This window comes from Falco biarmicus, chromosome 4 (assembly GCF_023638135.1).
Source record: "Falco biarmicus isolate bFalBia1 chromosome 4, bFalBia1.pri, whole genome shotgun sequence".
Lineage (NCBI taxonomy): Eukaryota > Metazoa > Chordata > Aves > Falconiformes > Falconidae > Falco > Falco biarmicus.
Window position 1 is genome coordinate 84288771 of NC_079291.1, and position 25778 is coordinate 84314548.

The 25778-nt window shown below is 52.9% G+C and overlaps 1 long non-coding RNA gene across 1 annotated transcript in view; it reads left to right on the forward strand.

The window, feature by feature from the left end:
- The window catches only part of LOC130148271 (uncharacterized), a 54866-nt gene extending 29824 nt beyond the window's left edge, over positions 1-25042 (forward strand). The window contains exons 8-10 of the long non-coding RNA XR_008821505.1: positions 1023-1624; positions 12561-19290; positions 20802-25042. This is a non-coding gene — a long non-coding RNA (uncharacterized LOC130148271). The remainder of the gene's footprint in view (positions 1-1022; positions 1625-12560; positions 19291-20801) is intronic.
- Positions 25043-25778: the final 736 nt, after the last annotated feature.

Here is a 25778-nt window from a genome sequence, read left to right on the forward strand (position 1 = left end):
CAGAGCAGGTTGCATGGTATCATTAAAACAACAGCCATTTTGTTGCTGTTTTGCAGCAACACCACGCGATTCTTGCTAAAATGACAGTCTAGCCCATTCAGCAACTTTCATTTCTGATTAAGCTTTCCAGCCTGTAGGTATCTTCTCTCACACCTGTCTTACCATTTCCATTTAGAAGGGTTTAATTTAGAAACCCATTATACCTAGCCCTGCACAGACCAAGCCAATTTATTTACATAATTCCTCAGCACTTTAGGGAAACAGACTTGTTCTGAGTCCTTTCTGGTGGGAAGGATGGACTCATGCTTCAGGTATTGGTTTGAGATTCAGGAAAAACAGACACTGTTCTAATAGCGCTCACAGATTTCCTGAGACCTTTATCAAGTCACTTACCCTGCCTTGCACCTAACTTTTGTATCTGGAAAACAGTCAACATAACAGCACTTTCCCTGCCTCTGGTTTTAGGAGAAAAACATAGTATCTAGATGGCATCAAAGTCCTTCTGTTTTGTGCTTTACAAATAAAGTATAAAAAGCTGATTTCTGTGCTGGAGGGACATCAGTGCATAAGAGCAAGATGGGGACAACAGGCAGGTGCAGGTCTGCTGAGGAGCGCTGAAACAAGGCAGAGCTGAGGGGCAAATAGACCCCAGGCGTTGCCCACCAGCTGCCTAGCTGCTGTCAGCTTTTCCATCGGCATCTCGTCAGGGATGTGCAGGGAGAGAACAAATCACTCCGTGGGCGTTCACAGGAAGCTACCCCCGAGTGCGAGGGAGAGGCACGGGACAACGCACACGAGGGGGGGTTTGAGAATCCATGTGGGTGATCTTCCCAGCAAGCCTGAGGGAGGGGAGACTCCGTGATAGGCCTGAAGGAGGCACAAACATCCCCCTCCTTGGCAGAGAACTCCACTGGCAAGATTTGATCTTTTTGTTCACTTGAGGTTTTCTCTTTGTTCACTAAATGCCCCTGGACCTTGCTTTTCAAGGCTCTTTTCCTTCTCTTTTGTTGTCACTGCCACAGCAACACGTGAGTTTGAGAAGTTACGTGCAGGGGAAGATGAATTTTCACTGAGGGAGTGACTTGGATCCTTTGCAGACCCCATTGAAGCCAGTAGATCTGAAGACAGGTGCTCTCCATCCATGAGGCCATGAGCATGGGTGAGCCTTCCAGTGGCTACATACCCTCCAGAATTCTCATCACCATCAGTCAAGCTCTTCCCCACAAAACAGTAGCTGCAGAAACTCAAGAAATACTGCTAAGCCTACTGCTTTTTAATTTCAGCGCTGCCACAGTCACTGATGTCCTCACTAATCCTCTTGCAGCAGCAGGCTGCTAATCAGAAACTCTTTGCTCGCCACTTTGGCATCATTCTGGGAAGCCAATGGAGCGCAGAGATGCTCAATTCCTCCCCCTCCACACACCTTCCATTGTCTTCAGGACTGACAGCTCTGATGTGGAGCAGTGATAAAAGCCAGCTGATGCTGTCAAGGCCTGGTACAATTGCACCGCAGGGAAAAAGGCGACTGGCTCTGACTCATCCTAGCCGCCTGGAGCTTAAGATACCTTGCACACGTGCTGTCTCCTGGCACTAGCAAGGCTCATCACAGAGCAATGCACCTTCGGTGAGTTCTGGATACTGTCCTGGGAGGCAGGAGTTGACCATAGACCTTTGAAAGGGCTAGCACTGGTGGCCAGCTGGGTGGCCAGCCATCCTTCAAGATGCTAGAAAAATCCACAGGAAAAACAAGCAAAAAAAAAGACTCGTTTGCAGATCTCTGCTGAAGTGTTTGGTGTGTATGGAGGAATAAAGGTAGTTGGTTGGATACTCCTCTGTTTGACCTGTGTTCAAAGGTGTTTAGCGAAGCATCTGTGCAACTCCTGAGTGGTAATCGATGACAGTAGCACCTCTCCTTCAGCTCCTCACATGCCCATCCTTATGCAATGAGCTGAGACGGGGTTGAATTTCTGGGAGGCTACATAATGCAAGGAGTCCAGACTTGGAATGGATCAGGAGTGCCAAACCAAGGTGGGAAGGACATTCAAAGAGGGGAAGTTGGACTGTGACATGAACTTCTGGGTGACCTTGAGGAAACTGGCTCAATGCTGCCCATCCTGGCCAGGTCAGCAGCTGAAATTTCCATTACTGATGGTAGAAACTCAGGGGTCATTTCTTTTCCCAAACATGACATTGAATGAGAGGCATTAGGAGTTCCTCCTATAAATAGGATCACCCCTGTCAAAGCTGGTTAAGTCATACCCAGTGTCAAGCGTGTAAACAAGGTGCCTCTCCGATGCACTGTCTGGAGGGTGCAGAGGGGTGTGAGGGAATTTTGACAGCTCCCCATTTGACTAGTTCGCATTGGGACACCAGCTATTTTCAAGGCAACAAACACAGTCATCCCCAGCTCCCGTCTGGAGGATTTGGAGAACAGTGCAGGACAGAGGCAATGTAGTCAAGGACCACTGCTGTGTGTTGTGGCAGAAGTGAAGCCTCCCAGCTCTACTGTGAGAGGAGGCAGCTAAGGTATAAAGTATGCAGGTGCTGGGACCTCCATGGCTGCAGTCACAGCGGGAGTTAAATGCTCTGATTGCAGCTGTTCCTTCAAGGTCTTTCCCCAGTTCTGCCCTAGAGGTCTGGGATGACCTGAAACCCTGCACCATCGGTTGACTCAGTTTCCCCTGGAGGGAGCTGCAGTTTCCTTTAAAGCTGCCCAGTTCTTGTTTAGCTGCATGAGAAGCAGCAGTTGCAGTGGCATCCATTACAAAGAGGCTTTGCTGCCCTGGAAGTCGGCTGGGGCATGGCAGTGAAGCCAGAGACACAAAGCAAAGTATCTTTGGAACAAGAGAGTGTAAGTGTCCCTCTGTGCAGCTGCAGGGACATCTGGATGGAGCTGGCTTGGCAGAGCTGCAGGGGCCACCGGGGTAACGCATCACGGTGGCTCCGTAGCAGAGCACCTCGGGGTAGCGGGAGCTGGTGGTGGGACCCTGAGGACCCTTTGCTTTTCTTCTCATCCCTGGGAGCTTCTTCCCACCTTTCCACCAAACTTTGAGCTGCTCTGAGACTGGAGCTGCAAGGAACCTGTTCTGCCGAAGTGATGCAACTGAATGTGCCTTAAAAAAACAAAGAAGGATTTAAAAAAAAAAAAAAAAAAAGATCATTTCTGTGGTCTGATTTCCCCACAGATCCACAAGCAGTTGCATCAGTACAGCTGAGGGGGTGGAAAACTGAAGTGGGGGCAGAAGGGAACAAAAACTTTCTAAGCTTTACCACTGAAAATTTTCTGTAGCTATATGGAGACCTACAGCCGCTCGTCCCTTCCAGACTTTAAGAGCTGTCTGGCTCTTGTGTGCAGAGACACAGGCAGCAGAGCAGAGAGGAGAGATGATTTGTTTGAAGCTGAACTGAGAGAAGCTTAGCAGGGGAGGAATTGCTACTTGTTCCGAGGTAGGCTAATTATATTCTGTGTCCTTGGAAGCCAACTCTTTTCTACTCTGCTTGCATAATAGAGATCCTATAGCTTTTTACAGAAGTACAGGGGTTCCCTTCCCATCACCACTGTACACAGCAGCCTGTCCCACTGCCAGCCTCTACTCCAGAAGCATCTGGACATCAGTCCTGCATTCCCCAGGGGGCTGCTGAAGCACTTTGGACTCCTTGGAAATGGAAACCTTTCTAGAAATGCAGGGTAGAGTTACTCTAATTCCTTGCTGTTTGGGATCAAACTGAAGCCTGCTGCTTAATGGGGGATAAGTGGATGTAATGCAGTCAGTCAATAACTTCGCGCACACATGCAGAGCCCTTTGGATTACTGATTTCCAGAAGACAGAGTCTCCCTCACGAACCCTGCAACACACTGACTCAGCCCTGAGCCTTTTGACTTTGTTTTTCCTTCTTTACAAAGTAACTTGCACTTTTATTCTTCCCCCCCGCCCCTTATTAATTTTTTTCCCCACTTACTCATTTTTTTTTCCCCATAAAAGTTTTCAGCTTGTCAAACAGCTCTCCCTTTCCCTGTCTCTTTTCTCTTTGCCTTTTGCAGTGGGAGGAAAGATAATAATAAAAGGAACAGTTTTCAAATAAAAAGCCCCACGTGTTACCTGGGAACTGTCTCTCAGCATCCAAATACCCGCTGGGGCAGAGGTTGCTGAGTCCCTGCTGTTGTTTTGTACCTGCCAGACACTGTTTGTATTTTGTCACTAAATGCTGCTGTCAGGTCTGTCATTTGGTACAAGCAGGACTGACTGGGCCCTTGTAAAGTAGGATTTCCCTTTACACTCCCTGCTAAGCGCTCCTCACTCTTCCCTTCCTCCTGACAGGGGAAACAGCTGCTTCAGCTGCTGCCATGGCAGTTTCCAGGCTGGAGGAATGGGTTTGGGAGTGTTGGTGCTTTCTGCCTCGTCACTCCGAAATGTTCCTCGTCTTGGGCAGCCCTTTGGTCCTGTGGGGAGGGAAGGGTGAGATGAAGGCGTCAGTGAGCCTTCCTCTCTCTGTTGGTCCTTAGACACTGCTCAGCTTCAAACTGAGCCCTTCAGAGGTTCAGTACTCTCCACAGCCCCTTAGGACATCTAGGTTTTGACCACCTTTTTTATGGCCTTACTGAGTTGCTCCTAGAAGATGAAACTTGCAGAAGAAGGAGCTCCAGACCAAGATATTTCTGTAAGACTAAAGGACTTGAAACGGCTCCCTTGGGCCCCCCAGATAGGGAGATGCAGGAGGTGATGGATGGCCCATGCTGCTCCACTTGTCCCAGCCCTCCCCATTCCCCCACAGACTCTCAGCTAAGAAGCTCATTTGACTTTTATGAGTGCTGGAGAGACCAAGCAAACAAAGCCTCAGGGTTTAGTCAGTTCTGGCGGGTACAGCACGTGCCTGTTCCTTCTCTCCCCTCCTTTCATTCCTGCTGACAGCTCTCCTGGACACATGATGTCTGCCTGGCTCGGGAGCTGCTTCTCAGGAATGAGCCTGTTGACTGGGGCAGGAGAGCATTTCTTACCATCTCAAGTGGGGGCTGCCTTCTCTTTCACCTCCAGGACACCTTGATACCCTCTGAGTCTCAGAGAAGCTGAGAAAGGCAGGGAAATAAGGGGAGAGATGCTGGAAGTGTCCTGAAGCATGGAGATGCTCTATTAGATGGAAAAGCAATTCAGGCATGAGCCCACTAAGCTTCCAGGTAGAAGGAGCGTGGCATTTTCCTTCCCTGCTCTTTCCCAGAGCTCTGACTTACAACCACAGCCTGTCCTTTCCACTTCACCAGTGGTGGGGGCTGGAGGAATTCACAGACCTTGAGTTATGGTCCCTGCACCAACAGCCTCCCCCAAGCTGAGAGTCTGGCTTGAGTCACTGCAAAAGTAGAGCTGGAGGCAATGTTTGGAGCTGCAGCAGAAAAGCTCCTTTTCCTACACACTACTGGGTTTTGTTGACAGTAACAAACCTCTCCCTTGGCTGGTGGGACTGTGCTCTGGGGCCGGGAATGAAGCATTGCTCATCCTGCTCATCCGCTCATTACAGGAGTTTTGGGAATCTTTGTAAATAAGCCAAGAACATGAGAAATAGAAATTCCTCCCGTTCCAGGCCCTGCCTGACACTGCACAGATCCTTTGTTCTTGGCTTCTTTCTCCCTCCTAAGGCCCCAGAGTTCTTCCAACAACACACCACTCTGCTCAGCCTCTTCCATTAATTAGCAGTTATCCATTAACTGGCCATGAATAATCCATCAATTAGCCCATCTCTTGAGGATCTTCTTCCCCAGGTGCTAGCAATGCCACTTTAACACCAACAAGAAAGGAGCACTCAGGAGCGATATATATATATATATAGATATATATATATAAAAAAATAAGTGCTTGCATTAGACCTCTCTGTTCTTGCTAACTATGATGCTCCTGGTTCCAACTCGTCCACAGAGAGCTTGGAGTCAGCTCATATCCTTCTCATTGCTGGGAGTCCTGCATTCTGGGCTTTCCTGGCAGAGGGGAATCAGACCTTTCTGGCATGAATTTTCTTGCTTTTTGTTGGAGGGAGCATGTGAGGATGCCCAGAAGGCTTTGAAACAACCCGTGGTATCCTGTGAACCTGGTCAGGTGCAGTGGATCCAGGATGGCAAAAAATAAGGTGTATGTGTTGTAATAGAGACTGTTCAATAGAATAAATGTTTTCAAAGGAGAAGGAAAGTAGCAGGAACTAGTAGAAGAACGGGTGTTTTCAGCCCTTGAAGGGAAATCTGGAGAAAGAGAGATCCTTTTTAAAGTGTAAAATGGTGTCTGTTGGGACCTAACATTGTTATTCTTTTGATGAGAGCAGCTAGCTGAAAATGGGAGGACTTGCAGGTTATCCCAGGCAGGGGAGAAAGTGGCGATGGAATGGAGGTTCCTTTGAAGTGCTCTGGTCCTACAAAGAAAGGGGACACTCCTGTTCACCTGAACCCAGCAGGAATCAGGAGCAGGGGACACAGCCATGCTCACAGCTCTGCCCTGCTTTGCCAGTGCTCAGCACAGATGTCTCTGGCCCCATCTCTTCTCTGGGCTGTGCCCTCAGAGCCCTGCCTGGCTGAGCCTGGGATTTCCTTGCTGCCTTTTTTCCCTTTTCCATGGTTTCTTCTGTTTATTTCCCCTATCCACTGCTTTGCATTTAAGACATCAACTAGCAAATTCTCTCAGCCCGTTTCTGGGTGCATCTGTCTGCTTTGGTTTTGCCTTGTTTGAGGTGCAGATTGCTGCTGCTTTGTTATCTTGTATCAATGCCTGTTCTAATGCTAAAGGTGATCCATAGGGAGAAGATCGAAGCACAGGAGAAAAAGAGAAGGTAAGTGGATTAGCCAGGACAGCTCTCCGTGTCTAGGAGCTCTTGAGCTGTATGACAGTCTTGCAAGGGAAATGATGGAATACTGAAAACTGGGGATACCCAAACCTAGCCTAAGGTGGAGGGCAGTAAAGGGGGGAAGGATGTGGTATTTCCTGGCATCTGCTTTTTGCTCTTGCACCCTTCCCTTTTCAGTTCCTGATACAAGCAGTGCAGCACCCTGAGTGAAGCTGTACCTGCTTCCATCAGCCAGGAAGGGGGGTGTGTGTGTGTGTGATGTGATGCTACACTTTTAGTGCCCAGGTACCTTTTGAAAGCTTCTCCACCTTGTCTCTTTTCACAGGGCCATAGGGGAGTGTGGCCCAGCTATCCCCTAGCTCCCTAAGGGAAATGCTCAACAGGGACGTGAGAAACTATGTACCCAGATTCCGTGAGGAAGCTGCGGATGTTCGGCTGCACTAAGCTCGGTAATGCAGCTAGGCGGTGCAATCGGTTCTGCTCAGGTAACACAAAGGAAGAGGACAGTGGCTGCAAATTAATTACTGTTAATGATGCCACCTTCCTGCAGAGAACAGTAATTTCTGCAGAGGACACAAGGCTTGGTTTTGTTGAGTGCCCAGCCTGCAAAGATGCCTTCTGGCATCCCTGCACTGTCCATGAGCCCATATGTTCCCAGTGGGAGCCACAGAGCCATCAGGCAGTGCCGGATGGAAGCATGTTTTGACTCATGGGTCAGAGGCTGTGCAGAGAAGTCTATCGTTCCCAGTCACCTCTTTAATTGACACAGTGAAAGAAGCCACATCTTCCTGCCTGATTCTGACCGGGTCTGTAATTGAATTCAGCTCAACATCTCCGCTTCAGCCTCCCAGGGGCCCGTCAATAAATGATGGAATCTTTTTCTCGCCTTGGGAATTTCTCCTTACTCCCATCTTTTTATTTAATAGGATCTAGTGAGAAAACCGGTAGTAGTAATCTCTCATCCCCCATTTCCTACCTTTCCCAAAGGTACCTCATGAAGAAAAGTGCTTGGGCATTAAAAGAGAGACAAGTGAACTTCAGGGACTGAAAATGTGTGCAGCTTTCCTGTCTTTTGTTCATTCATCCTTTCTCTCACTTCTCTCAAGTCTTTTGTTTCTCCTTGCCAAAACTGCTTGTGCACACTTCACTCAGGATCTAATGAGGCTGTTTTAGAAACTGCAAAGCTGAATTGGATCCTTCGTTTCTCCCCCTCAGAGTGCAATGTCTGTTTAACCTTTCTCCCTTGGCATCTCTCTCTCCCAGCAACCTATTTGCAATTCCTATGGTTACAAAGAAATCCCAGTGCTGTCTGGGTTTTAAAATGGGGGTTGCTGGGGACGTAGGCAGGAGTATGTGATACGTTGTAGGGTACAATTTCAGCCTGGCTGCAGGGGGCAGTTACTCCATGGATCTGGTTTAGCCTAGTCTCTCCAAGCCCTGCCAAGAGGTTTTTCATTGCTCCTTGAAAGGGAAATGTGATTTGCATGTCAAAGAGTGAGAAAGGACAGGGGTCAGCAGTTTTCCAATCTCTTTATCCTCTTCCAGTCTCTCTACCCCTCCCCACATCACCCCAGCTTTCCTTTTGGCATTCCTATGCTGCTAACGAGTGGTTGCTGCATTAAAGCATCCAGTCATCATGGGAGAGATCTCGAGGTTTCTTAAACTGTTGGATCCTGTTGAACATCCTTGTTAAACTTCGCCCTTACTGCTGCGTGCGGGGAGCTTCCCACGCAGACCAAAGTTCGGTCCCCAGCCCACCGGTTCTCCTCCACAGGCAGTGACGTACGAGTCTCTGCACGCAGGAGGCGGTGAGGGGAGGGTGTTTGGGAGAACGTGCCTCTGAAGCAGTGACTGTGCAGTGAATGTGCAGAGACAAGGGGATTTGGTTTGGTGGTTAACCAGGTGAGAGCACGGTGTCTCTCAGTCCATGCTTTAGAGAAAGCCCGCTGACCCCGCTCCTTGTCCTTGCCGGCCACAGCTGGTGATGGGTGGGAGGAGAGAGCGGAGGGGGAAGTCTCTCCCTGGCCTCTCCTTGGTGGTCCACTTTTCCAGCATGCACATGTGAGAAGGGATGAAGTTGCCCAGGTTTTGTAGGATATCTAGGTCCATTATACGTGATGCCTGTCTGAAGGACTAAAAGGCGGAGAGGTTTTTTCCTCCTTCCCTTCACTCTCTGATCCTTTCCCCATTTCCAGGAGTTTTTCTGATGTGGTATTGAGTTTTTTGTTTTGTTTTTGGATGGGATATTTTGCCTCACACCTGGCTGCCAGCTGTATGCCTCACTTCTCTATGGGGATCCATATTCACTGCCCAGATCTCCTGGAGCAGGAGAGCCAGGAAGATGCTCTCTCACAGCTGGGAAAAGTGTATGAACCTCAGGATGTTGTTTCCAGCCACCTGCTCCTAAGACCATTAAGACAGTACCTTCACATGGTGCTGAGGTTGGTTACAGCAAGAACTCATAGGACAATATAGCTCTGCAATGCTCTAGAGATACCAGCACCTGCCATGACCGGTGGGTGCAATAGCCTGGTCTCCATGTGCCAAGACCCTCTTCTAGCTGGCAGCAACGGTGCTGGAGGCAGGGACAGTCATACCAACGTGTGCTTGTGTCCTGCCTCCACCAGCTGCGAGGAGGAGGAGATCCTTGTTGTTAGGTTGTGCTGAGACATCGATGGGATCGTTGGCTTAGGGAGATTGAAACGTTTGTTTTCTATCCACAGCCTTACTTTCCCAGGCCTGGCAGAGAGCAGGGGAGAATCATCTGCAAGTCTGAGTTCAGTGGGAGCAGGGCTGTTGCCCTGTGTGTGTACAGGATGGTTCTCACGCCCTGTTTCCTTTGTGGACAGAAAGAAGAGTTATCAGGAGCCTGCACCTGCTTCCAGCTGAGGAGAGGAAATGCTTCTGGAGGGAGCAGAGGATGGTGGTGGTGTCTCAGGAGTCCAGGAAAGATCAGGGCTCTGTTGGGCTCAGAGTGGTAGAAACTGATATTGCAAGCTTGTGGTCAGGGTGGTTGGAAAAATCACTGCTGTCAGCAAGGAGAGGAGTCAGAAATAAAGCCATCACCCTGATGATTTGTAGAACCGAGCTGCTGGTGTGAGTGTGAGCTGTCCCAGGCCACAGAGAATGTGTTCCCCAGCCCGTGGGTCAGTAAAAGCTGGAGCTTCCCTCGTTGTACTCCCTGCTGCCTGGCTGCTCACAAGTGAGGAGCATCTCAGCTGGTGCTCAGCTGCCCCATTGCCCTCCTGGCTGCTTTTGGGCACAGCTGGGGCTCTTGGCTCCATCCCACAGCAGGGCTTTAGTTCTGGGGAGGGCTGGTTCTGTCCTGGCCGTGTTCCAAATTCTCTGGAGACCTGAAGGAGGTGTCCAAGCAGCTAGGCTGTATGGCCTGAAGGAAGAGAGGGCAAATAAACATCTGAGTTAAGGGATGATCTTGTTAGTGTGATACATTAACAGGGAAATCGAGTTAAAGGACTTCATCAGGGATGTAAAGTGAGTTGGTGGCGGGCTGGAAGTCTCCTTATGGGTGCTCTCTGCTGGGTTTTCTACCTTTTTGTGAAGCCAGGACGTGCTGTTTTGTAACAGTACATTAACTGGATGCTACGAGGCTTCCTAGAGGTGTGTGGAGGGGAAGAAGCCAGGAGATGGAGGGAAGCACTAGAGAGAGCAATGCTGGGAGATGCAGCGCAGAGGGTCATGCTGTATCAGAAGTCCCCTGTGACTTTGAGCACAATCAAAAGCCTGGGCCCTCCAGCACAACGAGGTGCTGACTCAGCTCTGGACACAACCACCCCAGCCCTTCCCTAACTCTGTCTCCTTGGAAGCACCTTCCCACATGAGGAGCTGGACAACAGGGCACCCAACAGCTCTACTTACCTTTGTGTAATAAGGTTAAATCACTGCCTCGTTAGAGCCCTCAAATTAAGTCACCACCTTGCTGGATCAATAGTATTTTCCATGATGCACTTGTGACATTAAGTCTGGGAGATAAATTGATGGTGGGAGGCTGGAGTGCTGCAGGGGAACTCCAGTTCCAGCACTGGGCAGGATCTGTTATCAGGGGAAAACCAGCAAATTTCCATGGAAAGCAGCAGCTGATGGCAGAGGCAGGAGGTGTGGTAGAGTGGGGACATGAGGACAGTGCCCATGTCTCCTGGCACCACTTGGTGCTGGACCCCATTTTAGACTTGCAGGGCTATTATAGGGAGAAGATCCTGGCCTGTGAGAAGCCTGTGGCAGCTATGTTCTCTTCCAGGTGTGTCTGCACTGGGAGCTTGGGCTAAAATGGGCTTTTCTGTCCTCCCCTTCCCTCTGAGCCAGGTCTGGGAGAGGAAAGGCCAAGGGAGCAGCTCCCATGGGGGATCACAGCTGTGTGTGGGTGCCTGGGGCTGCCTGATGCCATACTGACCCCGCTGCACAGGAGATGCAGCCTTCCCACCCCAGCATCCACCATCGCAGAGGCTCCCTGTCCCCACTGTCCGTGGGAACTGCCACCGTGCCCTGGATGGGGTATGACCAAAGGGGTCCTCCAGCTGCCTTGAGCCCTCTGGAAAGGTGTTAACTGGTGTCTACCAGGTTGCTGTGGTTCAGCTGGGGACTAGATCCAAGCGAGGCGTCCCTGTGGCTGAATTTGCGGTGAGCTGTGGGGTAGTTTGGGATCTGGGGTGCCAGATCACTGTGCTCTGAGCTGCAGCCAGGCCAGGAAAAGTTTGTGGCCAGAGGGAATCCTGGCAGTCCCAAATCGCAGCCCTGGGATGCTTGTGTTTCTGCCAGCTCCCCACGCAGGGAGGCTCAGAGTGGACATCTCTGCCCTTTCCAGTGGTGTGATGTGGACTAGAGACCACCCACCTTGTCTCCAGCCACCCACCCCGCTCCAGATGCCAGGGCTAAGGTCACTACTGCATCTCTCGCCCCCGCCTCCCTCACCCAGTGCCTTTCCCACCACCACTCTGCCCCCAGGACCACGAAGCACACGATCCCCTGCGCTGGGTGCTTGTTCAGCTGGCCAGGAGGAGCAGGCAGGGCAGCTGGGGGGGTGGTGGAGAGCAGGGGCTACAACCCCCTTCCTGCTGCTGCAGCTGAGCACCACACCGCTGGGCGCTGGGGAGGGAATGGGACCAGTCTGCTGGGTGGATTGGGTGGGTTTAACCCTTCCAGGCCAAGCCTGGCTCTGTTGGACATCTCTGTGCAAAATCAGAGCCTTCTGCAGAGGCAGCACTTCCCAGCCCCCTCGCTGGGAGCAGGGGGGGCATTCAGAGGAGCAATCGTAGCCCTAAACCCGTTCCTCAGCCCCACACCCTAACACCTCCTGCCACCAGGGTGCCCACATCGCAGCCAAACCAGAACTCCTGGGTGCTGGCTGTATTCCTCTTTCTAAACCTGTAGCAGCACAATTTATTCAAGACACAATTTATTCAAGATATTTGGCATGAAAAATAGGATTGTTCCTCCTAATCCCTCTCCAGGCATGCCCAGAGGTGACCTGCGGCTGTCACAGCCTCGTCGTTGGGCAGAGGTGGAGGACTGGGTATGGAGGCAGCAGGTTGCTGCCCACCCCAAGGCGTGAAGGGGATGAGTGGGTGCATCTGAATAAAATACAAAGGCAACAGGAGGAGGGCAAAGCTGATAAAAATGCCCAGAGCAGCTGTGGCAATGTGGGCAAGGAGGTGAGACTGCAATTGGCTGTCACTTATTTTGAGGCTTATCTTTGGCTTAAGAAACCTTGTTCTTTCTATCCCAAGAGCCCTCCTAGGAGCTGAAGCATTCCTGCAACCCAGCGTCTCTGATCTGCCTCCCACAGCGATGCAGGAGAAAGACCAGGGAGTGGGACAGGACCTGTTGCGAGGACCTTGAGCTGAAAAGGTCTGATTTACAGGTGAGAGGAAGGAAGACAATTTCATGTGTTTGTGGCTCATGCGGGGAGCAGTTCGTGAGCTCTGGGGAGCTCCTCTCTGGCCTGGAGAGCAGGGAGCGAGCGCACAGCTCATGTTGGTGCTGCCAGGGCAGCGGGACTGTCCCCGCCAAAGAGGCAGAGAGCTGAGCTCTTTGTTCATCCCTGCCCTGCTACGAAGCAAGAGAAAAATACTCCTGCTGAGCACAGCCAGAAATAACCCAGGCCGCCAGCAGCCAAAAAGCTTCCAAGGGGGAATATTAAAGTGCTGGGAATTCGGCCTCTCAGCCTGTGCTTTGGGCTCCTCTGCTGTTGTAATGTCCCAGGCAGAAGGCAGACCCTGAACGCAGTCCTGCTCCTGATGGCCAGGAACCAGCACCTCAACAGGGAACAGTTCACTCCCGGGTCACCCCAAGACCCACCCAGTTCCTGTTTTCATCCCAGTCTTCTCCAGCACCATCATCGTCACAGCTCCTTCACCAGACACTGGTGATGGACAGCACTTCCCCTGTGAGATGTGCTTCAGGGGTTGTGATGCCCCAGCACCCCTCGGGATCCTCCGCTTTGCTGCATCGCTGGCTTGGATGCCCCTGAGATGAGGCCACCTTGCAGGGCCAGAGCTTGGGTGTCTGTAAGGGGAACTTAATGAGGATGAATGAGCTTGAGTGGTCCCATTGCCCATGGGAGGGAGGATTTGGGGGCAGTTGAAAACAGGCCTTCTCTGTCTCTGGAAAGGATGGCAGATTCCTGCACTATCCAGATGGGATTTGAGTTGCACCGTGAAGAAAATGATCTCCCTGTGGCACATGTCAGAGGCTGCAGGGAAGATAAATGTTGCTTCGTTTCTCTGGTGCTGCTGTGTGTTCACCCACAGGGATCTCCTGGCCAGCTTCTCTGTATGTCAGCATCTTATCACCACCCCAGAGCAAGGGCATTGCGTAGCAGATGCTCCATGGAGGAGGAGACACCTTGTCATGCAGCAACAGCTCTGCTGCAGCTCCTGGGGTGGCTCAAGGCTGCTCCATCCCTTTGCTCACGGATGTAGCCCAGCACACTGCTCGGCGTCCAGCAACCACGGGCAGGCTGCAGCCTTTGGAAACTTCCCGTGCCCCTGCACATCCCAAATGGCCCCTCTGGTGCAGGACACCAAGATGGAATGAACCGAGTGGTCTGGGCACATGCAGGAGGTCACTGAAGACACACTGGCTTTGCAAAACAGATCCCGTGTTGGATACAGGATCATCTATTTATTTTAAGTTTTATATGGGGCATTTTCCCTTGCCAGGAGCTGGAGAATAGAGGACCCGGGTACCATCTGCCCAGGGGACTGGTGAATCATCCTATTTTCCAGTTAACAGCACTTGTTTGCTTTGGGAGATCTCCAAGTTAAGGGGGAAGAAAAAGAAAACCCAACCCATGGATCTTTTCCCACACAATAAGAAAAATGCTTTTTCTTTTCTTTTTTTTTTTTCTTTTTTTTTTTTTTTTACAAAAGCCAGTGTCAACTCTGCTTTTACTTAGCAGTGGGCTGGATAAAAATAGACAGTGAAGTCATGACGCCTTCAGAAGAAGAACCAGGTATGGCCTGGGGAGAGGGGGTGAGTGAAGTCAGGCTTGGAGGAGAGGGACAACATGCCAGCACGATGGAGGCAGGCAGAGTTTTTGTCCCAGGACTGTGCTGGGACAAGGAGAGCTGCTTACCCTGGTGCCTTGTGATTTCCCTGGCACGCTGCTGGGAGGCAGGAGGCTTTTTGGTGGATGCACCAGAGTTTGGGCTGTTGCTCATGTGATGCAGATGGGGCTGTGGCCCAGCAAACACCAGGAGCTCTTTGCAAAGCCGAGAGCTTGGGGCAGGCTGGAAAGCAATGGCAGCAGCAGGGAAGGGAAGCCAAGGGGTTGTGCTCTTGCTTTCTCCAGGACCATATTGCTGCAGCCTTCTCTCTTAGGTTCCTGCTCAGATCTGGCTTTTTTTCCTGTTTTATCCCCGTGCCAGGCTGTGAGCACGCTGGGCTGTTTGGATGGACTGTGCATGTGAGGGACTGATGTCTCCTGCTCAGAGCAGGGGCCCTGGAAGCCACTTGGCAACCTGGAGCATGAGGAGGTGCGGCTGATGCCCACATCTCCATTCTGCTGGTAGGAGGCTCCTGCAGCAAAGCCTTCATGGGGCTTTTTGTGTAGGGTTGGGGCATGTCCTGCGTTCAGCCAGGCTGCTGGTGAAGATCCTCTGGAGCAGAGTCTTTGCAGTATTTCTGCATCACAGGAGAAATCAAGGATCTGAGGGCAACTTTACAGCCCCTCAAGGCAATGTGAAAGCCGAGCAGGTACTGGTGTATCCCCCCCTGCAGGGCTGGCTTGTGTCAGATGTGTCATGGGTGAGATGACCCTAAATTGCTGGTCCTCCCCCAGCCCTCATTGCAATGGGACTCTGTGGTGTCCCCTCGGTCACCACACAGCTCTGGCTCTGTCCTGCCAAAGCCACAGCTACTGCGACTTCGTACCCTTGTGACCAAACACCGACTTAGGTCACAACTGAAATGAGTTTGGAGGGCCTCAGCATGCTTTTCCATGGGTATTTCTTTACATGGTTGGAAACACCTTGGTAACTGCAAGGAGGTGCCAATTTTGTGTAGTAAAAGGATGCTGCACAGCAGGGGTGATGTGCCCTGCCAGAACCGGGGGGGACGGGACAGAGCTTCAGACTTTCAGCATATGAGGTGAGAGATTTTTTGCCCTTCCACTTAAGCAAATAAAAACTTCCAAGGAAAAAATATTGCCTGTGGAAACTTTAGCCTCGCCCACAAGGAAGGAACCTTTTATCAACAAGAAGATTCACATGGTGGGGAAAAACCATGTCCTTTTCTGCTCAGCACCAAATGCTTCTACCCGCTCCCGGACGCTGAGCCACAGTTTCTCTGCAGCAGGAGACTGGAGAGGTTCGAGGGGAATATCTGCATTTCTCCCCGATCAGTCACTGGAACAAGCATTATCACTGGAACAACGGGCTCAGCCTGGCCCGCCTTGCCAGAGCGGCTCCGCTGCAGCACTCCCGGATTTATTTTTGTCCGGGCTTGGAGCGGGTTGCGGAGATCAGGTGATGGTGCCCGAGGAGCACTTGGCATGGCCTGTCCTGCCGCTGTGTGTGCACGTCTGTGGGAGTAACGAGCAGACAGGGATGATGGAGCGGGGCTCGGCAGGCGGAGTGGCTGCGTTTGTGTTGCTGGATCCTCTGCTCTTGGCTCAGCCCACGCTGGTGACCAGCTCCCGGGAGAAGGGATGCTCTCTCACAGTGCGGGGACCACTGGTGCTCCCATTTGACCTGGCTTATAGCTTTGCAGTGCAGTCTGGGGAATCAAAACCAGCGACTGTGCTTTGGCACTGGTATTAGGACCTGGAAATTAGTTTCTGATGGAATCGAGCCATGCGCTTTAAGGGAGGTGACCAAGGAAACACACAAAAGACTGTGGCAGAGTCCTTTCCCAAGGACCAGTGCTATGTCTCCAGCTCTGAGCTTGCCTCCTTTCTATATGGTTTCCATACTGCTTGAACAGTGGCCGAGAACCCAGTTCATTCCCAGTGCCCCCATGGTGTCCCAGAAGAGCAGTCAGCCTGGCTGATATGGCTGAGGTAACCTTTGAGATGGCTAGTTTGGCAAGGTAGCCAAATCTCAGCAGTCTTGGCCACAACAATAAGTCCTGGGGGTCCCTGGGACACATCAAATCTGAGCTTCTCAGTGGCTCCAGAATGTACCACGATGCAGGGGCCTGGAGCACAAGCTGGGTTTATGGTCCTGCTTAGGCTGGGGGATGCTGGGCTTGGGTATTTCCCCTTTGCTCTCTCTCGGTGCCATGGGCATACGGTACATTCCCAGTGTGCGGTGGTCAGCTGTGCTGTGCAGACCGGGCTAGCATCCAAGCCATGCAGAGCTGAACCTCCCAACCTTTGCTATACATCATCCCATAATCCAGGTCACACCAGTGCTGGATTGCGATGTGTTCAAAGCCTGGATCAGAGCCGTCTGTAGGGTGAACCAGTCCCAGCCTGGTCATGGTCCTGACCAGGGAGTTTTGGAGCCTACTTCCCCCTGACCCCCAAATATCTTCTTCCAAAAGGACTCAGTGAAGCAGCTCCAGCAAGGAGCCAACCTCAGGCTGCAGCATCTGCAATGCTCTAAGTCAAAACATGCCCCAGCAGTACAGCTTGGGCTTAGGTCTCCAGAAGCGATGTGAAGATACCTGCAGGGGTTCAGGGACACATGCCAGCATCTATGGACACAGGGACACCTTGCGCAGAGGAAACCATCCTGGCTCCATCCCCAGCCCCTTCTCAGAGGCAACTGTGGCCACTGCTGGCAGGTTCACCCCCTGCTTTCTCCATCAGCTGGAAACAATCTGCATCACTGGAGGCTTTTATTTCCCAGGGGGCTGTGAAGAGAGAGCAGCCTGGAGTTAATCAAAGATTGGAGTGTGCACAGGAGCAGCCATGGCTGGAGAAAGCTCACAGGCTTCTGCACTGGAGTGGGGTCAGAGCTGCACCGGGGTCTGGGAAGACGGGGTATGAGGAGGGCCGGGGGTTTGTTCAGCGAGTGGCACCATGGGGACATGAGGAACGAGACCTTAATTTTTCAGTTGTGGGCAGAGGAGAGGGACCAGGGTGCTGTGCCCACAGTTGGGGGTCCAGGCAGTGCTAAAGGCATGTGTAGCATCACTTGATGTGCATGAGTGGCCCAGAGCCCTGTCCTGTGACTCGATGCACGGGTGCAGGCTGACCTCAAAGGGAGCCCAGTGCTTTGTGGCAGAGGCTGGGGCTCACCCTGAGCCCACGACTATTCAAGCTGAGGTCTGTGAGCAGCACACTGTGAACGTCACCCTCTGTGGGTCAGGCCATCCTGCAAAGAATCCCCTTTTATATAAATCCCAGCACATGATGTGAGAGTGGAAGGAGCCTACCCTGCCCCAGCAGGTCATTTCAGGCTTGGCTGAGCTTCTTTCCTCTTGAGGGGATGCTTGCCAGCATCTCGGAAATGGCACCGGTGGGATGTGCAGCCCAGGCACAGCACTGTCGGTCAAGGACCTGCTCTATGCTGCTCAGAGCAGTAAATCCCTCTTGCAGCAGGAGGATGAGGATGGACAGTGTGGGAGCAGCTCCCTCTGCCAGCCCAGCACTGTCCTCACTGAGCAGGAGGCAGCGGTACCCGCTCCCACGTCAGGAACTCATGACTGAGTTCTCATGTGCAGCAGGGACACGGTGACAATCCCGGCCTCGCCTGCTGCTCCCTGTGGTTTCTGTGGCTTGTTGTCATGTGTACAACAGATGATTTATGTTGATGCTGGGTCTCCAGGGTACGCTTTATGGCTTGTGGCATATGGAAATCTATGGACCCCTCTGGCAACAGTTGCGTTGAGTCTAACACAGCTCCAAGGCACTGACCCTGCTGGTGCCTCCCAGCTGCGATTCCCTGGATCACGGTGTTTGGATATCTCTGATGTTGAGATCCAAGAGCTTGTGTTCATCCACAGGACTGGAAGCACCCAGTGGAAGGGGTGCAGGCACAAAGTACCATCCTTTTCTGCACACTCGGCGTAACCCTTACATCGCTGTGTGGAGGAGGGACACAAACACGCACACAGACGCAAAATTGTGGATATCAGCCCATCAGTCTTCCTGCAGGGAAGATTACCAGGCTGCTCTGCTGGGTGAAATTCTGTGGACATTTAGCCCACAGGAGCTGGCTGAGTTGCATGTGAGGTGCATCCAGGTAGGAATTGTACCAGGGGTCCGACACACACCCCAGTTGCTAGACGGTCATGGTCGAGGCAGCGCATCTTTCTGGGCTAATTAGGGAAAGCATCAGAGACCTTGTAGCCTAACAGTGTGAAGCAGCCAAGGCTGACAGGCCAGGGCTTCTCCTCTCACTCTGCTCATGTTCCACTAATTGCAGCTCTCCCTAATTAAAAGTCCATGATGTGGCTTTGATGGCTGCAAGCCAGGTCCCCCAGGTGAGCCCTGGGGCAGATACTTCACAGCAGGGAGGGATAGGATCATCCCTAGAGCCAGTACTGAGCCACGGTCAGGTGCTGCAGAGGAGCCGAGCAGCCAGGAACATCCTCAAGAGGAGGAACAAAATCAGAGGCAGCCTTGCCAGGGACACGGGGCAGCCAGGGGATACCATGGTCCCTGCGTTGTTCTGCTGAGCTGGAGTGAAATGGTCTGTGCCAGCTGCCAAGCCGCTTTCCAGGTGGCAGTGGTGCCTCTGCAAACCACAGGGCTCTGGGAGCTGGGGCTCTGCGGTGGAGGGACCAAACCCCACGCCGGACTCCGCCACTCCCAGGGGAAAAGCAGGGCCAACTCGCTGCCAGGCACTTGAAATAAGACAAAGTAAAAGCTGGGTGATCTTTAAAAGCACGATTTCCTGTTATCTTGCTGGTTGCTGATCTAACAGCTCTTTCTCCTTCTTTATTTCCATACGAGGACAACTCAGTTTTGGTTCAGGTGTGTCTTCCCATTGGATAATAATCTCTCCAAGCAAACTCATCCTGAGCAAAGCCAGGAGGAGCACCCAGATGCCAGCACGAATGTCTTATGTAAGTGACTCCGGGGCAATTTCATTAACAAGTGCTTGTGCTCGTACCGCATTGATACAAATTCACAGGCAAGAGTGAATTTTCACCCCAGACACATCTCCAACCCTAGCACGTGTCCTGCTTTCTCAGGCTCGGGCAAATAACATGTCTTAGCCTTTGTCCTACCTGTCCTGCTTTGAAATCCGTGGGCCAAGGGGATATTTATATGTCAGGAAAGATCAGTCAGGGGCATGACGGGTGATGCTTTTGTCACCTGGAGAAGCCAGAGATGGGAATAGAGACATCAGCTTCTATCACATTGGAAGCTGCTAGAGTGAGGTCCTGGGAGTGGGATGGTGGTTTGGGAGAGGGTGAACTGCATGGCAGCTGCTTCAGGGAGACGGTACAGGGAGGGTCTAGAAGAGGCAGGACAGGCTGGTCTCTCTGCTGGACACCAATATCTTCCAGGTATCGGTGAGCAGAGAGTGGCTCGAAGCCTTCAGCGTGGTGCGTGTCCATGGGGAAATGGGGAGTATCATGCACAGCTCCTCTCCCTGGCCCACAGCCGGGGAGGGCTTGCAGATGGAAAGCTCGTGGCTCAGGCTGGCTGCTAATAATACCTCTGGGAGAAGGTCAGGTGGGCAGCAGCAAGGGCAGCTCCTGTTACAGACTGTCACACATCACCCGTGGCTGCCAGAGCCTCCAGAAAAGTTTTGGGATGTCTTGGAGGAGGTCTGGTACTGCAGCCCCTTCTCCATCAGCAGGTTTCCCAGGGGAGGCAATGGCAGGTGGCCACGAGCGGTTATCCCCGCTGTAGCATGCAGCAATGCAATAAACCCAGCACCAGTCCCTGCACCGCACCCTCCGTGTTACTGCATCGTGCCCTGCTTCCCGGTGCCAGCAGAGCCTGGCTGCTGCCGGGCAGGCCACCGTGCCGTCCCACCACAGCCGATGTCCCAGCAGAGAGGCTTTTTCTTGCCGAAAAGCTGCTTAGCAGCTTATGGAAACAATAAAAGTAGTATTATCTTCAATGGCGAGGCAGATGGTTTGGATGATTGGTTTGACTTTTAAGCTGGATTTCAGCTACGGATATTCTGATTTTTAACAATTTTTGGCTGGTCAGACTCTGGCAGCGTAATCCCCAGATTCACGCTCCCCATAAATCCCAGTCCTCTCTGTGCCAAGGGATGTGGGATGGAGACCTGAGGCGGGGGGGGGGGGGCACTTGCAGAGACCTGTATGGGAGGGGGCACCCAGACACCCACCGCTGGGCTGGCAACCACCCGACACTGCTGCCACCACCATGGCCACTGTTAGCCCTCCTTGTGCTGACTGTCACCGCTGCCACCGCCGCCTCGCCACCCCGACCTTGCAGGGACGATACCCCTCTCTGCTCCCAGCCAGCGTGGGCGGCAGCACTCTGCAAATCCATCGCTGGCAGGAGCCCAGGCCCGAGCTTCTTCCCCCCACCTCCCCGCCCCCAACATTGTCTTTTTCAAAGGGATTTATTTAGTCTTTCTCCTAATTATCAGGAGCTGCGGACTTCCCCCTACCATCTGAGTGCTGTTAGCAGCCCGCAGCGCTCCTCCTGCCGGCACCGACTGCCTGTTCTTGCCATCGCCCCCACAGCCAGCATCACTACGGCGATGCCGTATGGAGAGCTCGGCGGAGAAGGTCTTGCTGGCCGGGCCATGGCCGGTGACCTTCTCCATCCCTCCTGCAGCAGGGTTCCTCTGCCATCCAGGAACCTTCAGGGGCGCAGGGACCTGCCTTGCTCCAGGGCTTGCCAGCAGCCTCCGAGGCTCCTTGGGGTTGCCCCCGTACCCGCGTGCTTGGCCTGATGCAAGGCACAGAAGGGGCTTGGGGATGAAATCCAGGTTCAGCCCCCTTGGGTTGGGGCAGGCTCCTCGGGAGGGCAGCTCCAGCCAAATAAAAGCCATCCTGGGGGTTCATGGATAACTGTGGTGCTGAGGGACGTGCAGCACCCACCCAGGCATGGAGCAGGGTCTCAAGTTATTAATTACCTGGCCCAACCCCCCCAGTTGCCCCACCTGAGAAAAGCCATCACACCCAGCACATCCTTCATATTAGAATCAGTTTTATTTAGCAAATCTCCAGAGCATTAAAATAAAACTCCCATAAAACAAGGGTCATCTTTGTGTTTACATTGAATTCGTAAACTGAGCAAAAGAGGAAGACTTCTACAGAGGTCAAAGGTCAACCAAAACATCCCTTTAAGAGAAATAACATCGGTTTTCTGTTCCAATTGCCGCACTGGTTGGCAGTCACCAGCAAAGCAGAGGGTGCGGGAGGGAGGGAGCGATGGGGGTGAAGGATGTGGGGAGGCTCTGTGCTGCCCGGTTCAGTCCTGCAGCCAGGCAAACTCGCTTTCCGGCTGCACCCAGGTCATGAAGCACGGGGGGGGCTGGCGGGGGCGAAGTGTTTTAGGGAGCTGGGGTGGTTTGGGGGCTATCTGTGAGAGGCAGCGCAGAGGCTGCAGGAAGGTGAACCTGGAAAGGGCGAGCTGTGGCTGAGTGCCGGTGGTACCCGATGGGTACTGGTGGGAGGATGCAGCTGCCAGCAGCGGGACGCGAAGCTGTTTCTCTGTGGCCACACACCACGGCAAGCCCTGCGGCTGCGGTGGCTGCGAGCTGGGTGCCCGATCCCTGGCAGCCTTTCCCCTGCCAGCTCCTGCGGGGCCTGGCAAAGCACTGTCAGAGCTGCCAGGCTTATCTTTAGCTCTGTTCCCTCCCTCGCCCCCGCGCCCACCTCCTCGCCGCGCACCGCGTCCCCGGCCCCCACCAAAACATGCTGTTATATAAGCACTTGCAGCAGCCATCTGGGGCTGAGTCAGCCACGAACCCAAACGGACAGCAAGCCCACTAGGCGGGGATGCCAGCCCCCACATAACAGGCTTTTGGGGTTACCCCCTGCCAATGCCATTCCTGGGTGCCCGGCACACCTGCCCACACCCTGCGTGGGTGCTGCAGCCGGTCAGCCCGGAGCCTGGAAGGGGACAGCGAGAAACACCCCAGCCTGGGGGACAGGCAAGATGCTTGGGGTCATCAGGTGGTGCTGGCAAAGAGTGGAAGGCTTAATTACACACTAATGAGGTATTGCCAGAATAAATGTGCCAGCTGCAGGGGAAGAGGTGGCAAAGCATCCACTGGCTGGGGAAGGGGTGTTGGTCTGCCAGTTCAGACATGTCTCCTCTTCCCTCTCCATCCTGATATCCCACTGGAAACCCTTCTGTGCCTCTTCCCTTAAAGCAGCGCCACCAGTTTGACTCTAAATTTGTTCACCTGAGGTTTTTCCCCAAAGCCCAGGGTCAGGATGGGGGTTTCCTTCGCCTCCTTTAAATCACTGGTTTTCTCCAGGAGCAGCATCGTGGCGAGCATTTGCGACCTGAACTTTGCAGTGTTGTGCTGATTCATGACGGCTTGTCACCAAAACTGCCTAAAACTGACAGAAAAAGGGACGCTGACTCATGTGTTTGCCTTCCCCGAGCTGGGAGAAATGTGAAAGGTGAACAAAGTACTTAACGGGTGATAATTACATTCAGCGCTGAAAAATTCAATCCATATTAATAAGCCAGCATGTTAGTACTAATAGAGGCATCTTACAATTAAAAAAAAAAAAAGTATTTAAGGTTTTTAACCTTAACAGTGACCTTTTAACAACAAGTGTAAGGAAACCCCTAATTTTGTCCCACTCACACTTACAAATCTGTGTTAAGGAGAAACTCTAGCTGCTGCCTTCCCAGTCTCCTGCAGGGTGCTGGGGGCTGGTTCCCTGGCAGTATCCCGTTATACAGCGGCATGAAACTGGGCGTGGGATGGGCTGGGATGTGGCACGAGGAGCCAGAGAGCTGGCACCTCAGTGGGAGAGCTTTTCACGTTGCCACTCAGGGCAGGTGGGGGGGAGAAAGGAATCAGAGAGGGTCCACCTTAATGCAGGATGAAAAAGCAAATTGCCAGCAGGAGAGTAGAGATGCTGCTTCGTTACTATGGTTACCCCCGGAGACAATTGAGCATCCCTGGGTATCACCCTGCGGTGCCTGAGCTGCTCCCGGCCACCCGGAATGGCACTGGGGCAATTCAGGTGGCCAAGGGGACAAATTCAGAGGGGTTTGTAGGGTCTGAGCTTCTCGAAGCAGCCAGGAAAGAGGATGCATCCAGGCTGGATGGAGGAGCAGCATCTGCAGTGGGGCTGGAGCAGAGTTCCTGCCTCCACCCCTCTGAGATGTGGTGCCTCGCCTTAGCACAGCTGGGGAGGATTCATTAGGAAACGTCGGGGATTTGGTTTGGATGTTTTCTGCCTGGCACCGACCCGCACCCGTTCAGGAGTCAGACCAACGCAGTGCCCTACCGGCCTGGCACCACGTTTGGCCAGTGAGGCACTGCAAGCCCTGCCCCGGGGCACACAGCCGGGACGGGCAGCACAGCATGCGTGCCCACGCCGGCTTTGTCCTGGTGGGAATCCAGAGCTTACAGCCCCTCTGCCTGCTCTTTGCCTGCTCCAGAGGGAATGGTCCACCCAAATTTCGGTGGTGGTGGTGTGTTTGAGCCAAACCCATCTGAGCTGATGAAAAGACACCCTGCTTTTGGGGTGGGGATAACCCTCTGCAAGGGCACAGAGGGACACGCTGGTCTCCTGAAGCCAAAGGGAAGCAGGCAGGAGGGCAGCCAGTGATGGCCGGTGTGATGCTGAGTTCAGAGAGGGTTTTAGCATTTAAAGACATCTTGAGGATTAGCAGTGGAGGTTGCCAGCTCAGAATCAGCCCCAACCTCAGCCATGGCCTAGCATCCCTGCTGAAAGCACCCCGGTCACGCCTGCACGCGGTAAGCAAGGTCCTTCCCCCGCAGAGGCAGCCTCTGCCTTCCCATCCCCACCGCCCCCGGCCACCACCGCAGCCATTAGTTTAGCTCTGACCCCCGAAGATGAGGATGGTCGGAGTGGAACTAAAGCAAGGACTGAACCTCCTGGCAGCACATTTCCCTGGGTGCCAGCGTCAGCTCAGCTCCCCGGGGATTTCTGCTGCAAAGCAGCCACTGAAGGAGGAATTCTGGAGGCAGTGGAAACCGTCCCCAGGGAGCTGCCGGCTCCTGAATCATTAAATGCTTCCACAAATGAAGCAACGGGCTTTGTAGTGCAAACTGCTGCCTGAGAAGTCACTGCTGCATGGCAAAGCAAACCCTGAGAGCAGAGGCACAAGCACTTTGGGAAGCTGCTGCACAGGCCGGTGCTTGTCCCCAGGAGAAATGCTGGCAGGGCCCTGCAAGAGCATCCCCCACGCCCTCCCTGGAATTTTCCTTTCTGACATCCAGCCCATGTTTTGGAGGAGAGCAGGGAGGTTTTTCCCATCTCACCTCCTACCTGCCTGTAACAGGCCATTACCTTCCCCAATAAACTCCTGCTCTTCTCTCGTCAGCAAGAGAAAAGCTTCCAGAAAAGCATCTGGTCCAGATATAAAGGCATCACGAAGCACAGGCTGGTTCTAATAGCTAATCATCATTAAAAGATCGCTCCCGATTTCCAAGACTCATTTGTCTAGCTTCAGCTTCCAGGAAGAGGTAGTTATTATGCCTTTCACTGGTAGATTAAGTTACCTCTTCATACCAGTGCCTTCTCCCCGTGACAAATGCTGTAATCAAGTCACCTCTCAGTCTCCCCCTTTGATAAATTAAACAGGCTGCGCTCTTAAATCGTGCTTAGCCCCGCTCCTATCTTGGGTGATTGGAGTGAGCAGCGGGCAGTGATTTTTTTTTTTTTTTAAATGAGTGAAAAACTCCCTTATGGGGGAAGGAATGGAGCCGATGGGACCCAACTGACCATCACTGGTGGATGGAAACTATCGGTCACCAGTTGCCCTGTGACCAGCCTGAGAAACGATGATGAATAATTTCTCCAGGTCATCTCAGCACACAAGCCTCTGCGGCAGCCAGGTGCAAAAGCCAAGAGGAAAATCCAGGGGCTCTGTGTCCACTGGGCCATTACCCTCTCCTTAAATAGCATCCCACACCCTCGCTCTGCTTTCCTTCGGCCATGACGTACCGTTAAAGACAGTTAAACTGTCGCTTGGCCGTGGTGTGATGTCCCCTGAGGTCCCCGGAGGAGGCATGCCTGTAGGAAATAGATCCTTGTGGAGGCCAAGGGCGACCAAGGTCTCTCTGGGAAGATTTGTTGGGTCAGTCTTGGATGACTGGGCTCTTTCTGCCTGGGCTCCAGGCACAGTTTCCCATCTCCGGGCTCCCCGCGTGGCTGGGCTGCTGCGGACTGGTCCCCCGGCAAAAGGCCACCAAGGGCAGCACAGCAGAGCGAGCGGTACCCAGGCAGGGGGCTGTGTGGGGAGGGGGTTACCCTGCAGAGCCACGCATCCCACCGAGCATCCCTGCAGCCCCTGACCTGTCAGAGAGGAAAAATTATCCTCTTCTGCAGGATAACAAGGAAAAATCAGATGTGGGGTTTCTGCTCCTACCTAGAGGCAGCAGGATGGATGTTTGCTAGAA